The 13,003-nt window shown below is 45.3% G+C and overlaps 1 protein-coding gene across 1 annotated transcript in view; it reads right to left on the bottom strand.

Annotated features, from left to right (window-relative positions):
* Nucleotides 1–13,003, bottom strand: part of NELL1 (neural EGFL like 1) — a 249,335-nt gene that overhangs the window by 62,412 nt on the left and 173,920 nt on the right. The window lies entirely within an intron of this gene.

Below are 13,003 nucleotides of genomic sequence, written 5' to 3'. Positions count from 1 at the left end.
ATTGAAAACTGTTTTCTGCAAGCTAAAATAACAGATGGAGGGTTGGCAAAAAGATGTTACAAATGCTATGAAAAAGCCTACAGTGCTAGGTAACAGAATAAAGGTTTTAGATTTATTTTCCATTGCACTAAAAAAACAAAGACAGGAAAGTACTAAGGACCAGGAAGAATCTCTTGTAATTTTTAACTGTTTAGAGGCAAAAGAGCACATCACGTTATCTTCACAGAACTCACAGACCAATATGCTCTAATATAATGTTGTTGTGGTTTTGTGGTTTTGATGCCGGTATTCCACACCAGACCATCATGCAGCAGTGAAGGAGTTAATGCTGTGGGAGCAGCAGAGGGGCGGAGCTCCGCACCGGATGCCAGGCAGTGCTCTGCCTGGGCGTGTGGAGGTTCAGCACATGTGCTTCCCCTGCAGTTTTCTCCTTAACGTAAGCTCACAGCTTTTGGTTTGGAAATTTTCTGTCTCTCAATTGTTCAATTTTATTAGATTTAGTAAAGTTACCGTTCCTTCTCAGATTGTGCCGTTGTTTCTTTGTAGATCCATCTCTTCCCGCTGTTTCCCCCTCCCCCTGGAGCGCGGCTCTGCTCGGATGGCCGCGTTCTTGGGTCACTGTCACGTATAATACCGTGACAATTATTGGTGGAGAATGCGGGCAATGCAGTATTGGTACTCCATTGTAAAACTGGTGCTCAGTGGACTAAGGGTTTTCACATACCTTAGAGCATGCTGGCATCTTTTTAAGCTCCTCATGTTCAGCACGGGCCTCATATCTGTGTACAGCTACTTTAGTGTGCTGAGGGGGTTACATGCCTCCTACCTGAACACCCTGGTTAATGTGACCGATTATAGGGCATTTGGATTGGTTTCCAGGTACTCTTTTCAGGTCTTTACTAATGTTCAGGATGCCTGCCTGGCAACTGTTATCTGTTTTTCTGAATGCACTCTTGGCAACAGTAATTTACATCATTTGGAGGAAGCCTTCCTCAAAACCAGAGAGTGTTGAATGGCAGGGAAGGTGGGAAAAATTAGGAAAGAAATTAGAAGCGTGGGGAACCCCAGTGTTATGCAGTTTTGATCTTGACCACCTGTGGGATCCTGAGAAATTCAGTGAGTGTTTAGGTAAGGAGTCATGTGACTCAGGACGATCTGAGAAGGAACGGATTGTTTGGGGTTTGGCTTGTGCTTATTGAGCTATAATTGATATTCTGGAGAGAAACGGTTTCCAAACCAAGGTCCAAAGCAAAAATGGAAAGCTTGAAGTTAGACCTGACCAATCACAGGAAGCACCGGCATCAGTGTCGGTTGCCCCTGTGGAAGGCCAGAAATGGACACGGGTGTCCTCACGCCTAGAACAGAAAGAAGAAGCAGAGAAAGAAGAGGAAGATCCAGGCGAGGGGCCCTCCTCAGCACCACCACCACCTAGAAAGGCCACTAAGAAAAGTGAGAGACATGGAGAAGACAGCGATGATGTTGGAGTCACTGTTTACCACTATTCGTCGGCCCCTAAAGATGACTGAAATACAAGGTTCAAGAAAGGAGTTTGTACGGCGCTCGGGTGAATCTATTGTCACCTGGTTGCTGCAGTGTTGGGACAACGGTGCCAGCAGCGTGTCCCTAGATGGCAGCGAAGCCCGCCAACTGGCAAGCATTGCCTGAGACCCAGCTATCGACAGAGGAATTAGTAGATGTCTGAATGGAGTCACTACCCTCTGGGACCGAGTACTAGTGACTGTAAAGGAGAGATATCCTTACAAAGATGATCTGGAGCCTAAGGTGGAAAGATGGAACACCGTGGAGAAAGGCATCCAATTTTTGAGAGAAACAGCCGTAGTAGAGATGCTGTATGATCCCAATTTCGTCCCTAACAATCCACACCAGGACCATGATCCTGATAGAGTAAGGTGTACACCTGATGTGTATCATAAGCTCTCAAAAACAGCCCCAGAGAGGTACCCAAGTACACTGGTAGCAACATTCCATAGATACGAGGGTCAAGACAGAAGACTCCCAGTTTAGGAATTGATTATTCTCTCCAAAATTATTTTCTTATTATTCACTCCAAAACTTTGAACAACGGTTTCTGCCATCATGTGCTTCCATTGCAGCTGCGTCAGAAGTAGCAGAAGTAGGTGAGATAAAGAAGACACAGAAAACTATACTGGAGGAACTGTCATTACTGATGAATAGGGATGAACCTGTGTCAATATTGGAAACACCTGATGAAGATGAGCATGACCCAAAGAATCTGGTGAAGCGATTGATGAAAGTCTCAGCCACCAAAGGCAACCGCCTCTCTGCTCGAGCAAATGACAGCAGTAACACCATGTCACATGTGGCCATGTGGAGGTTCTTAGGAGAAAACGGAGAGGACATGAGAAAGTGGCACAAAAAACCCAGTCCTGCACTGCGAGCACAGGTGAGAGAACTACAGCAGAGATCAGCCACCAACGAAATTGCTCCCGTCACTGCAGGTAACCAATAGAGGGGCCCTGCCCTCAGCCAGGGGAGGGAAAGTGATAATAGGGTGTATTGGATTGTGTGGATTAGATGGCCTGGCACATTAGAGCCACAGAGATACAAGGCACTGGTGGACACTGGTGCACAAGTGCACTCTAATGCCCTCGAGTTATAAAGGGACAGAATTGATTCATATTTCTGGAGTGACTGGGGGTTCTCAGGAACTGTCTGTGTTGGAGGCAGAAATAAGCCTCACCGGTAAAACCTGGCAGAAGCATCCCATAGTGACTGGACAGGGGGCTCCATGCATACTCGGTATTGACTATCTCAGAAGGGGACATTTCAAGGACCCCAAGGGATACCGATGGGCTTTTGGAATAGCTGCTGTAGATGCAGACAACATTCAGCAGCTGTCTATTTTACCTGGCCTGTCAGAAGATCCGTCTGTTGTGGGGGTACTGAAAGTGAAAGAGCAGCAGGTACCTACTGCTACAAAAACAGTGCACAGACGGCAGTACCGCACCAACAGGGATTCCTTGTTCCCCATTCATAACTTGATCCGTCAGCTAGAGAGCCAGGGAGTGATCAGCAAGACTCACTCACCTTTTAACAGCCCCATATGGCTGGTGCGTAAAGCCAGTGGAGAATGGAGGCTGACGGTAGATTACCGTGGCCTGAATGAAGTCACACCCCCACTGAGTGCTGCTGTGCCAGATACGTTGGAGCTGCAATATGAACTGGAGTCAAAGGCAGCCAAGTGGTATGCCACTATTGACATTGCCAATGCATTCTTTTCCTTTGGCCACAGAGTGCAGACCACAGTTTGCCTTCACCTGGAGGGGCGTTCAGTACACCTGGAACCGTTTGCCCCAGGGGTGGAAACACAGCCCAACCATTTGCCATGGGCTGATTCAAACCACATTGGAACAGGGCGGGGCACCTGAGCACCTCCAGTACATTGATGACATTGTTGTGTGGGGTGATACAGCAGAGGAAGTTTTTAAAAAAGGAGAGCGAATAATCCAGATTCTTCTGGGTGCTGGTTTTGCTATTAAACGGAACAAAGTGAAGGGACCTGCCCAAGAAATGCAGTTCCTAGGAGTAAAATGGCAAGATGGACGTTGTCACGTCCCAACAGATGTGATTGACAAAATCACCAGTATGTCACCACCCACTAGCAAGAAAGAGACACACTCTTTTCTGGGTGTAGTAGGTTTTTGGAGGATGCACATCCCAAACTACAGCCTCATAGTAAGCCCCCTCTATCAAGTGACCTGAAAAAATAATAATTTTGCATGGGGTCCTGAACAGCAGCAGGCCTTTGAGCAAATCAAGCAGGAGATAGCCCGTGCTGTGGCCCTGGGGCCAGTTCGGTTGGGACAGGATGTGAAAAACATCCTCTACACTGCTGCTGGAGAGAAAGGTCCCACTTGGAGTCTGTGGCAAAGAGCCTCTGGGGAGACCCGAGGCCGACCCCTTGGATTTTGGAGCCGAGCGTACAGGGGTTCAGAGGAGTGCTACACTCCAACTGAGAAGGAGATTTTGGCAACATATGAGGGGGTTCGGGCTGCCTCTGAAGTAACTGGCACTGAGACACAGCTTCTCCTGGCACCTCGGTTGCCAGTGCTGAACTGGATGTTCAAAGGAAAGGTTCCCCCCACCCATCATGCTACCGATGCCACCTGGAATAAGTGGATTGCACTGATTACACAGCAAGCTTGGATGGGGATCCTCAACCGTCCAGGAATCCTGGAGGTGATCATGGACTGGTCTGAAGGCAAGAAATTTGAAACATCACCATCAGAGGAGATACCACGTGCTGAACAGGCCCCACCATATAATGAACTAACAGGAAATGAAAATACATATGCCCTGTTCACAGATGGATTGTGTCGTATCGTTGGGAAGCACCGCAGATGGAAGGCTGCTGTGTGGAGCCCCACATGACGAGTTGCAGAGGCCACTGAAGGAGAAGGAGAATCAAGCCAATTTGCGGAGGTAAAGGCTGTCCAGCTGGCCTTAGATGTGGCTGAACGGGAGAGGTGGCCAATGCTGTAACTTTACACTGACTCATGGATGGTGGCAAATGCTTTATGGGGGTGGTTGCAGCAGTGGGAACAGGACAACTGGCAACGGAAGGGTAAACCTATTTGGGCTGCTGAACTGTGGAAAGACATCGCTGCCCGAACAAAAAGGTTGGGTGCGTCACGTAGATGCTCATGTGACCAAGAATCGAGCTACTGAAGAGCAGAAAAATAACCATCAGGTAGATCGAGCTGCCAAAATTGAGGTGTCTCAGATAGATTTGGACTGGCAGAACAAAGGAGAGCTATTTTTAGCTCGGTGGGCCCATGAGACCTCAGGCCATCAAGGAAGGGAAGTGACCTACAAGTGGGCTAGAGACCGAGGGGTGGACTTAACTATGGATGCCGTTGCACAGGTTATCCATGACTGTGACACATGTGCCATAATTAAACAGGCCAAGAGGATGAAACCTCTCTGGCAGGAAGGGCGATGGGAAAAGTACAAATATGGGGAGGCATGGCAGGTTGATTATATCACCTTGCCACGAACTCGCAATGGTAAGCGTTATGTGTTCACCATGGTGGAGGCGACCACTGGGTGGCTTGAGACATATGCAGTACCCCATGCTACCGCCCGAAACACCATCTTAGGGCTCAAGGAACAAGTCCTATGGCGACACGGCACTCCAGAGAGAATTGAGTCCGATAATGGGACTCACTTCAAAAATTCTCTTGTGGATATCTGGGCCAAAGAACACGGCATTGAATGGATCTACCTTATCCCTTATCATGCACCAGCTGCTGGTAAGATCGAGCGCTACAACGTGTTCTTAAAAACCACATTGAGAGCAATGGGTGATGGTACATTTAAGCACTGGGAGAAGCATCTGGCAGAAGCCACCTGGTTGGTCAACACTAGGAGATCAGTCAACCGAGAGGGTCCTACACAGTCCAGCTCCCTACAGACCATAGAGGGAGATAAGGTCCCTGTGGTACATGTGAGGAGCATGTTGGGAAAAGCGGTGTGGGTCCTTCCAGCCTCTGGAAAGGGCAAACCCCTCCGTGGAACCGTTTTTTCACAGGGACCTGGGTGCACCTGGTGGGTAATGGATAAAAATGGGGATGTCCAGTGTGTCCCACAAGGGAATTTGATGCTGGGGGAGAGCAGTTTGTGATTTCATGTATATATGTATGTATATATATATGCTTGTATGTAACTTATGTTATTACTGTTTTGGTTATGTATAGATGTGTGTTAAGTATGATGTGATGATGTAGAATAAGGGGTGGAATGTTGTGGTTTTGTGGTTTTGATGCCGGTATTCCACATCAGAGCATCATGCAGCAGTGAAGGAGTTAATGCTGGGGGAGCTCCGCACCGGATGCCAGGCGGCGCTCTGCCTGGACGCGTTGCTCTGGGCTGCCGTGGAGGTCCAGCACGTGTGCTTCCCCTGCACGTTTCTCCTTAACGTAAGCTCACGGCTTTTGGCTTGGAAATTTTCTCTGTCTCTCAATTGTTCAATTTTATTAGATTTAGTAAAGTTACCGTTCCTTCTCAGATCGTGCCGTTGTTTTTTGTAGACCCATCTCTTCCCGCTGTTTCCCCCTCCCTCTCCCGGAGCGCGGCTCTGCTCGGCCGCACGGCCACTGATGCAGTTTTTTTTTCTCCTCCTCTCTCCCCTCTCGGTTTCCCTCGGGTCACTGTCACTTATAACACCGTGACAAATGTGTAGCATGCCATACCGTTTTATGGAAGATAACAGGGGGAGAGGAATGCTGAAGTGGTTTAGAGAAGATGATGTAAGCTCTCTGATGACTGGCACAAGGCAGTGGTGTGGAGAAAGCACTGTTCTTGTCCATAATGCTTCCTGCCCATTGACCCACATCGACCTTTGAATCTGCTGAAATATATATTTTTTAAGCCACTTAAAAAGGACATAAGGATTAAGAACAGTGCTCTGTGATTTTTTCTCACGTGAGTACTTGAAGAAAAGTATGATTCTGCAGGAAGCTGAAATTAGTAGTATGAAAGAAGACATGAAATACACGATGAGATGTAAATAGTGCCTTCTGTAGCTTTTGAGAGTTTGGACACTTCTAGGCTCGGCACCCTCAGAAAAGGTGCCAGTTACATATATATATATAAATTTTTTTGTTTGTTTGAAAACAAGAGGGAGCAGAGATTGTCTTGAATTAGTGATAAGTTTCTCCATGGCAACAAAAGAATTGGAACTTTTGGCAGAGCAGACAAAAGGGGCAAAAAATATTGTCTGCCTCCCTGACAGAAAAAGAAAAGTGAATAGTTTCTGCACAATATGTACTGCATTAAACCAGGAAAGAGCTATACAAGATCGGCAAAAGAAAAGCAATAAAGATCTTAAAAAAAGTTTATTTTCTATTACAGTCATGTATGTCCACTGGGAGAACTAGCTTCTTAAAATAGAAGTATTAAGGGTCATAAAAAGATCAATGTTTTTGGTCTATAACAATCACATGTGCACTGGAAGTCATTGAAGCTGGGGAGAGATGCATTCACTGATGGGCCTTGAGTAAGAGTGCTCACACCTCACCAAGCACAACCAATGTTGTGAAATGTTTGCTTTTTTACAATGCACTCATTCTGAGGTATGCACAGTGTGCTCACGGTGTTTTGTTCTGTTCTCTTTTTAAGAAAACTAGGAGAAAAAGGGTTTCTGAGATGGGATTAGAGATCTTTTAAGTGCAAGACTTATGCTCTACCTGCAGCAGGGGAGTCTTGGCACCCACAGGCACAGCCAGGCATGATGTTGACATCTGGAAGAGAGGCTGGGATGCCTGTCATGGGTTCTCCTGGTTTTTTCTGCTTATCCATACCCAAGCGCATCTCCTGAGTGCGTATGCAAATACGATAGCAGTTGTTAAGCATTTTGAAATTCATCCCTCCTTTAGGTACCATATAGTGTAGTGATTTTAACTTAATAAAACAAAAGCACAAGCACACAAACATCCAACAACAACAAAGCTATAGGGATCACAGCACAACAAGTTCCTTTCTTGCCCAGTACAGAGGAGTGACTCAGGTAACTAGCCTGTCATAGGGATGTTAGAGGAAGGGAGGATGCAGCTGTGGAAGAAGCTGGGTAATGGCTGCAGAAGGAAAGAATTTAATGCTTCTTTTTAATCTCTGTAGAAGCTGAAATGTCACTGCAATCCAGACCAGCTGTTCTGAATGCTTATTTTGGTTGCTCAGGCTTTGGAGGAGGAGGTTGTTTCTTTCTTTTTCTGCTAGAAAAGGAAGTGCTAAGGAAGACATCCACAATTACCCTGCTGTTCCTCAAATGACTCTTCTACAAACCCTCTAAATCCTGTATTGTAGGTTTGCAGGAAGTGAGAACATCAAAACCACAAATCTGTGAACACAGTTACAAAATGAGCACGTTTGTGTGAAGGCTTCTTTTCTTAACTGTCAAAAAAAGAGTCCAGGCAGTGCTGACAGCGCAACTCCGAATGTTAAGAATGATCAAAACCCATGATCTACACCAAAATTAACTTTTCTATAAAGTAACAATAAGATATCACAGAATTAATTTTACCACAAAATTAGTTCTATTGAATTTCATGTATTGAGATACTTCTACTAAACGTACCTTTTATGCTGTTTCTCAGCATTGCTTTGCTTTGCACAATCCACACATCTACAGCTAAATACATCAGCCACTACAGTGTGCCATGGGCATATACCTAATATAGGCACAACCTAATATATTGCAAGTATGTCTTACTTATTGTACTGCCTTCCTTTTCCTTTACCCTACCTGCCAACTAATTTTCAAAACAGGAAATTCCATTAAAATAGAAGCACCTCATTTATTTGGGGTCTCTCTTCTTCCACTTGAGCGTGAGCAAGTATTTGAACTCACAAGTTAACTGTCTAGAATGGGTAGTCCTTGTTTTCTCTTCATCTCAGCGCACCAAGAAGTAACGAGGGCCACTGTTCTGAGAACAACTGAACCACGTGTTTACTAAGCAGCAGTCCTCTTCTCTTTGACCACACAAAGGATAAGAGAAGTTCAGTAGCGAGTGCCTTAGCAGTGGATTCTCAGTCAGTAGCAACGATTGCAACACAGCTAAAGGTGAGATCGTGCCCTCTATCCAGCACATAAAATGTCATCCTATTTGCATTTTTGACCACAGAGTACTAGGTGCTCACATTCATCCAGAACTGTAGCTGACCCCTTTAGTACGTGGAAACCTACAGCAAAGGGAGGGAATTGTACTTCACAAACCCAGGTATAATGCCAGCACTGCCCTACAGTGAAACCTGCAGCCATTTTCTAGAAGACTTCAATTCAAAGAACTTTAGTCTCACACTGTCACTTATTCAAAGATTATGGACTCTTACGGGGATTTATGGAACAAAACATATCAGCAAACACATCCTTGTCAGGTTCCCAGTGCAGGCCACTGCTCAGTGCTACATTCCCCGCCTGAAAGGTAGAGCACAGCTCCTTCCCAGTCACTGCCTCAGCAAGCATTGATCCTCTCTTGACATCATCTGTTTTCCTTGTAAATCCCCAGAAGTCTGAGGTCTGCTGCATTGGGCTCTGTGATAGAGCAAGTCATACTGACTTCTCAAGTACATCTGAAATGCTGCTTTACTGATTGACTTTCAATGAGGTTGTCTATAGAATGGTGGTGTTTGTCCAAATTCCAAGTCTACATGTATGTCAAATGAAGAAAGGGATGGTCAGAAAAGGTGAGGAAGGGGTCAGGCACAGACTGCATAGATTTAAAAAAAAGCCTGCTGACATTGGGAAGAGATGGCCCAGCTGAGCCACACAAGCAATTTGATAATCAATTGATGGAAAGACCACCATTTCATTAGCTGATTGAATTTACTCAGCCAAGTACACACAAAGTCGTAGCTGATAACAGTCTAACTGTGTTAGCCCAATATCAGAATAATCAGAAGATACCAGTTGCTGAAGTAGGTTTAGAGGACAGCTGAGGAATAAGGAGAAAGCATGCAACAAAATAAGGGCACAGAGGAGTTTCTGCTCTTTTTCCCTGTACTCAAGTGTGATGGTATCATTTATAAAAGCACAAAACTCTCCTCGGTTCAGTGAACTACAACCACTGGATGTAGGGTGCAACTTATTTAACACACAGTCTGCCAAATGCCACTGGAGCCCTTTTCCAGATGGCTGCAGTCAGAGAAGGATGTATCTGGCAGAAAAATACCTTGGGGAAAAGAACCACGTGGAAAATTTTCATCCTGTGAGTTGGAGTAGAAAGGAAAGCAGCCTGGCAATTCAGCACGAGAATGTGTCTGATCCTGGAAGACAGCTCCTCTGCAGGGCGGTTCATCACCTTTGTCAGTGACTCCCAACCTGATTTACACATCAGATTTTGCATGTGGTATGTATGGGGGTTAGCACAGCTGAGGAAGACCTGATGAATCTCAGGCCACTGACAGTTGATTGTAAAGCTCTTATTCCTGATTTACGTTTATGGAGACTGCACATGTAAGAGGTATGTTATATATGTAAATGTAATTAGTGTAATGCCTACCCACTTAGTCAAATCCTGGAAGTACAGAACTCAGTATGAACACAGATCAATGAACTTGTAATTTGGGTTCGCAAAAGCGTTTGATCAAAGCACTCAGAAAAACATAAAGGGGGTCTTTCAAATTTGAGGCAACATTAAGGGAAAAAGAAATGGGCAAAAACAGAAGAGTATCTGGAAGGACTTTAAGTAATAATGAATACGTCAGGAAGGAATGATGGGACAATATTGTAGTCTGTGTACATGCATGGCTTTATCTGCTTCTGTATTTGATTATATAGCATTTACCAAAGTGGTAAACTAAAGTGGTAAAGATTGACATGAGGCTATTTTAGCCACTTTGACTCTCAATCTTCTCAAGTACTCACTGCTTCATCACACAGAGCTTTCAAAATTAATATTGAAGTGAATTTGGAAGCCTGAGCGTTTCTCTCAAAAGGCACTGAACTCTTAGATGCAGCCCCTGCCTTTGCTGTTAAAAGCTGTTAAATTCTCTTGGTGCTGGTGTTCTGATTGACTGATATGCAATCGAGTTGTGGCATTTGTACTGAAGAAGTAACCTGTTCATCTGAGTGCTTGCAGGGTGGGCTCGGGTGCTACTGGCTGCGGATGCTGGTGGATTTTGTGCTGGTTTTTCTGAAGAATGAAACATCAACTCCTTAAAATCAGTACAATGAATCACGGTGGTAAATATCTCCTTTGTATTAATACAATAATGGAACTTCCTTTTGAATGTGAAAGTTATCCATCATTATTATCCATCCATAATTTTCACCTAATATGTTTTCTAATGAACAAGATATGACATCTGGACTTTCCCCATGTAGCACATCAATGTGATGCTTACACTCCTATTTTCTTTCTTTCTTTTCTAAGAACTGCAAATCTTACAGAAATGTATTACTCTTTGGCAAAACCTAACTGGGAACACTGAAGACAACCAATTATCACAACATGGTGTGGTTCTGTTTGTCCCAACATACAGCAGCAGAAGAAAGAGAAGATGTGAAGCTTCTAACCTGCTTCCATTTTGGCCATGATACATTTGCTCTCAGTCTCTTTGGAAATCAGTCATACTCAATCAGTCCCAGTTGAAAGGTAAAGGAACATGTTCGAGAAACACAACATAAGCATTTTCCCTTGCATAGTCTGATTATCACAGCCGTATTGATACCCTGATGCAAATCCCACTGAATTCCCTGAAAAAACTCATAATTCAGTACACAGTACAGGCAATCTTAGGTCTGTTAAATCCTGGGGCAGAATATGGAACTGTCAGACCACTGAAAAATGTTTTTTGAGCTATGCACATTACGTTCTCTGTGTGTATTCAGTTCTCTGGATCTTAGCACTCGGCTCCACATTCTTTCAGCCCAAAAGTAACAGGATTCTACCCAAATATCACATGTGTATAGACTACAGGCCCACCTTGAACTGAACTTGGCAAAGGATGCCAAGAAGAACAAGAAAGGTTTCCACAGAAGTGGAATCTCAAACAGAACAGGAAAGTCAAGGAGGGTGTACCTTTCCCCCCCAGTGAGTGGCACAGGCAGGCTGGTAACAACAGACAAGGATAAGGCTGAGGTACTTAACTTCTTTGCCTCGGTCTTCTCTGATGACTTCTTACCACGCAGCCTTCAAATGTTGGGTTTGGTAGGAGGGGACTGGGGAAGAAACACCCTTTCCATTGTAAGCAAAAATCAGGTTTGTGACCACCAGAGCAGCCTGAACATCCACAAGTCTATGGGTCCTGATGAGAGATATTCCAGAGCCTGGAGTCAACTTGCTGACGCAGTTGACAAGGCACTCAATGACGCTGAAAAACTTGTGGCAACCAAGAGAAGTCCCTGGTGACTAGAAAAAAGACAACAAAAAAGGACGATCCTTGGAACCACTGTCCTATCAGTCTCAGCTCTGTGCCAGGAAAGACCATGCAGCAGATCCTCCTGAAAACTATGCTAAGGAACATGGAAGATAGGGAGAGCCAGCATGGCTTCACCAAGGGCAAATTCTATTTGATCAACCTTGTGGCATTTTACAATGATGTCACTGCATCAATGGACAAGGGAAGAGCCACCAATGTCACTTCTCTGGAGTTGAGGAAGGCCTTTGACACAGTATCTCACAGCATCCTCCTCTCCAAATTGGAAAGATACGAATTTTATGAGTGGACTGTTCAACAGATGAAGAACTGGCTGCAAGACTGAGTCCAGAGAGTGGTGGTCAATGGCTCCATGCCTGGATGGAGATTGGTGACAAATGGTGCCCCACAGGGATCAGTGCTATGGCTGATATTCTTTAACATCATCAGTACGACACTGAAAGTGGGGTCGAGTGCACTCTCAGCAAGTCTGCTGATGAGACCAAGCTGTGGGGTGCAGTCAACACACCAGAGAGATCTAAACATGCTTGAGCAGTGGGCCCAGGTGAACCTCATGCAGTACAACAAATCCAAATGCAAGATCTTGCTCTTGGGAAGAGGCAACCCTCGTAAAAAAGACCTGGGTGTTGTGGTGCATGGAAAGCTACACATGAGCCAGCAATGTGCCCTCGCAGCCCAGAAAGCCAACGGTATCTAAGGCTGCATCAAAAGAAGTGTGGCCAGCACGTGAAAGGAGGTGGTCCTGCCCCTCTGCTCTGTGCTAGTGAGATCTCACCTAGAGTACTGCATCCACATTGTATGGGAACTGCTGAGTCACAACCTGAACCACTGATGGAGCACCTGAAGGAAAGACCTGGTCAGCCCTGGGAGCACAGGTGAAGGGGATTCACCTGCACAACTAAAAGGGGTGGAGTCAGGCTCAACCCCTCTGAGACCTCATTTAAGGGCTGACTGCCACCAAGGACCTTTTCTTAGAGATCTCTCCTTTTTGGAGTTTTTTCACTGTGAGCTTAGACCTTCAGAGACAGGTGCGCATTCATTTTCCTTCTTTTGTGACACCTTCTTGTTTGTGCTGGTCTCTTTG

The sequence above is a fragment of the Cyrtonyx montezumae genome, unplaced genomic scaffold (assembly GCF_038088225.1).
Source record: "Cyrtonyx montezumae isolate F1298 unplaced genomic scaffold, pur_monq_1.0 scaffold_10, whole genome shotgun sequence".
Taxonomy (NCBI): Eukaryota; Metazoa; Chordata; class Aves; order Galliformes; family Odontophoridae; genus Cyrtonyx; species Cyrtonyx montezumae.
Note: the sequence above shows the minus strand (reverse complement) of the source record. Positions and strands in the feature narration are given on the sequence as shown.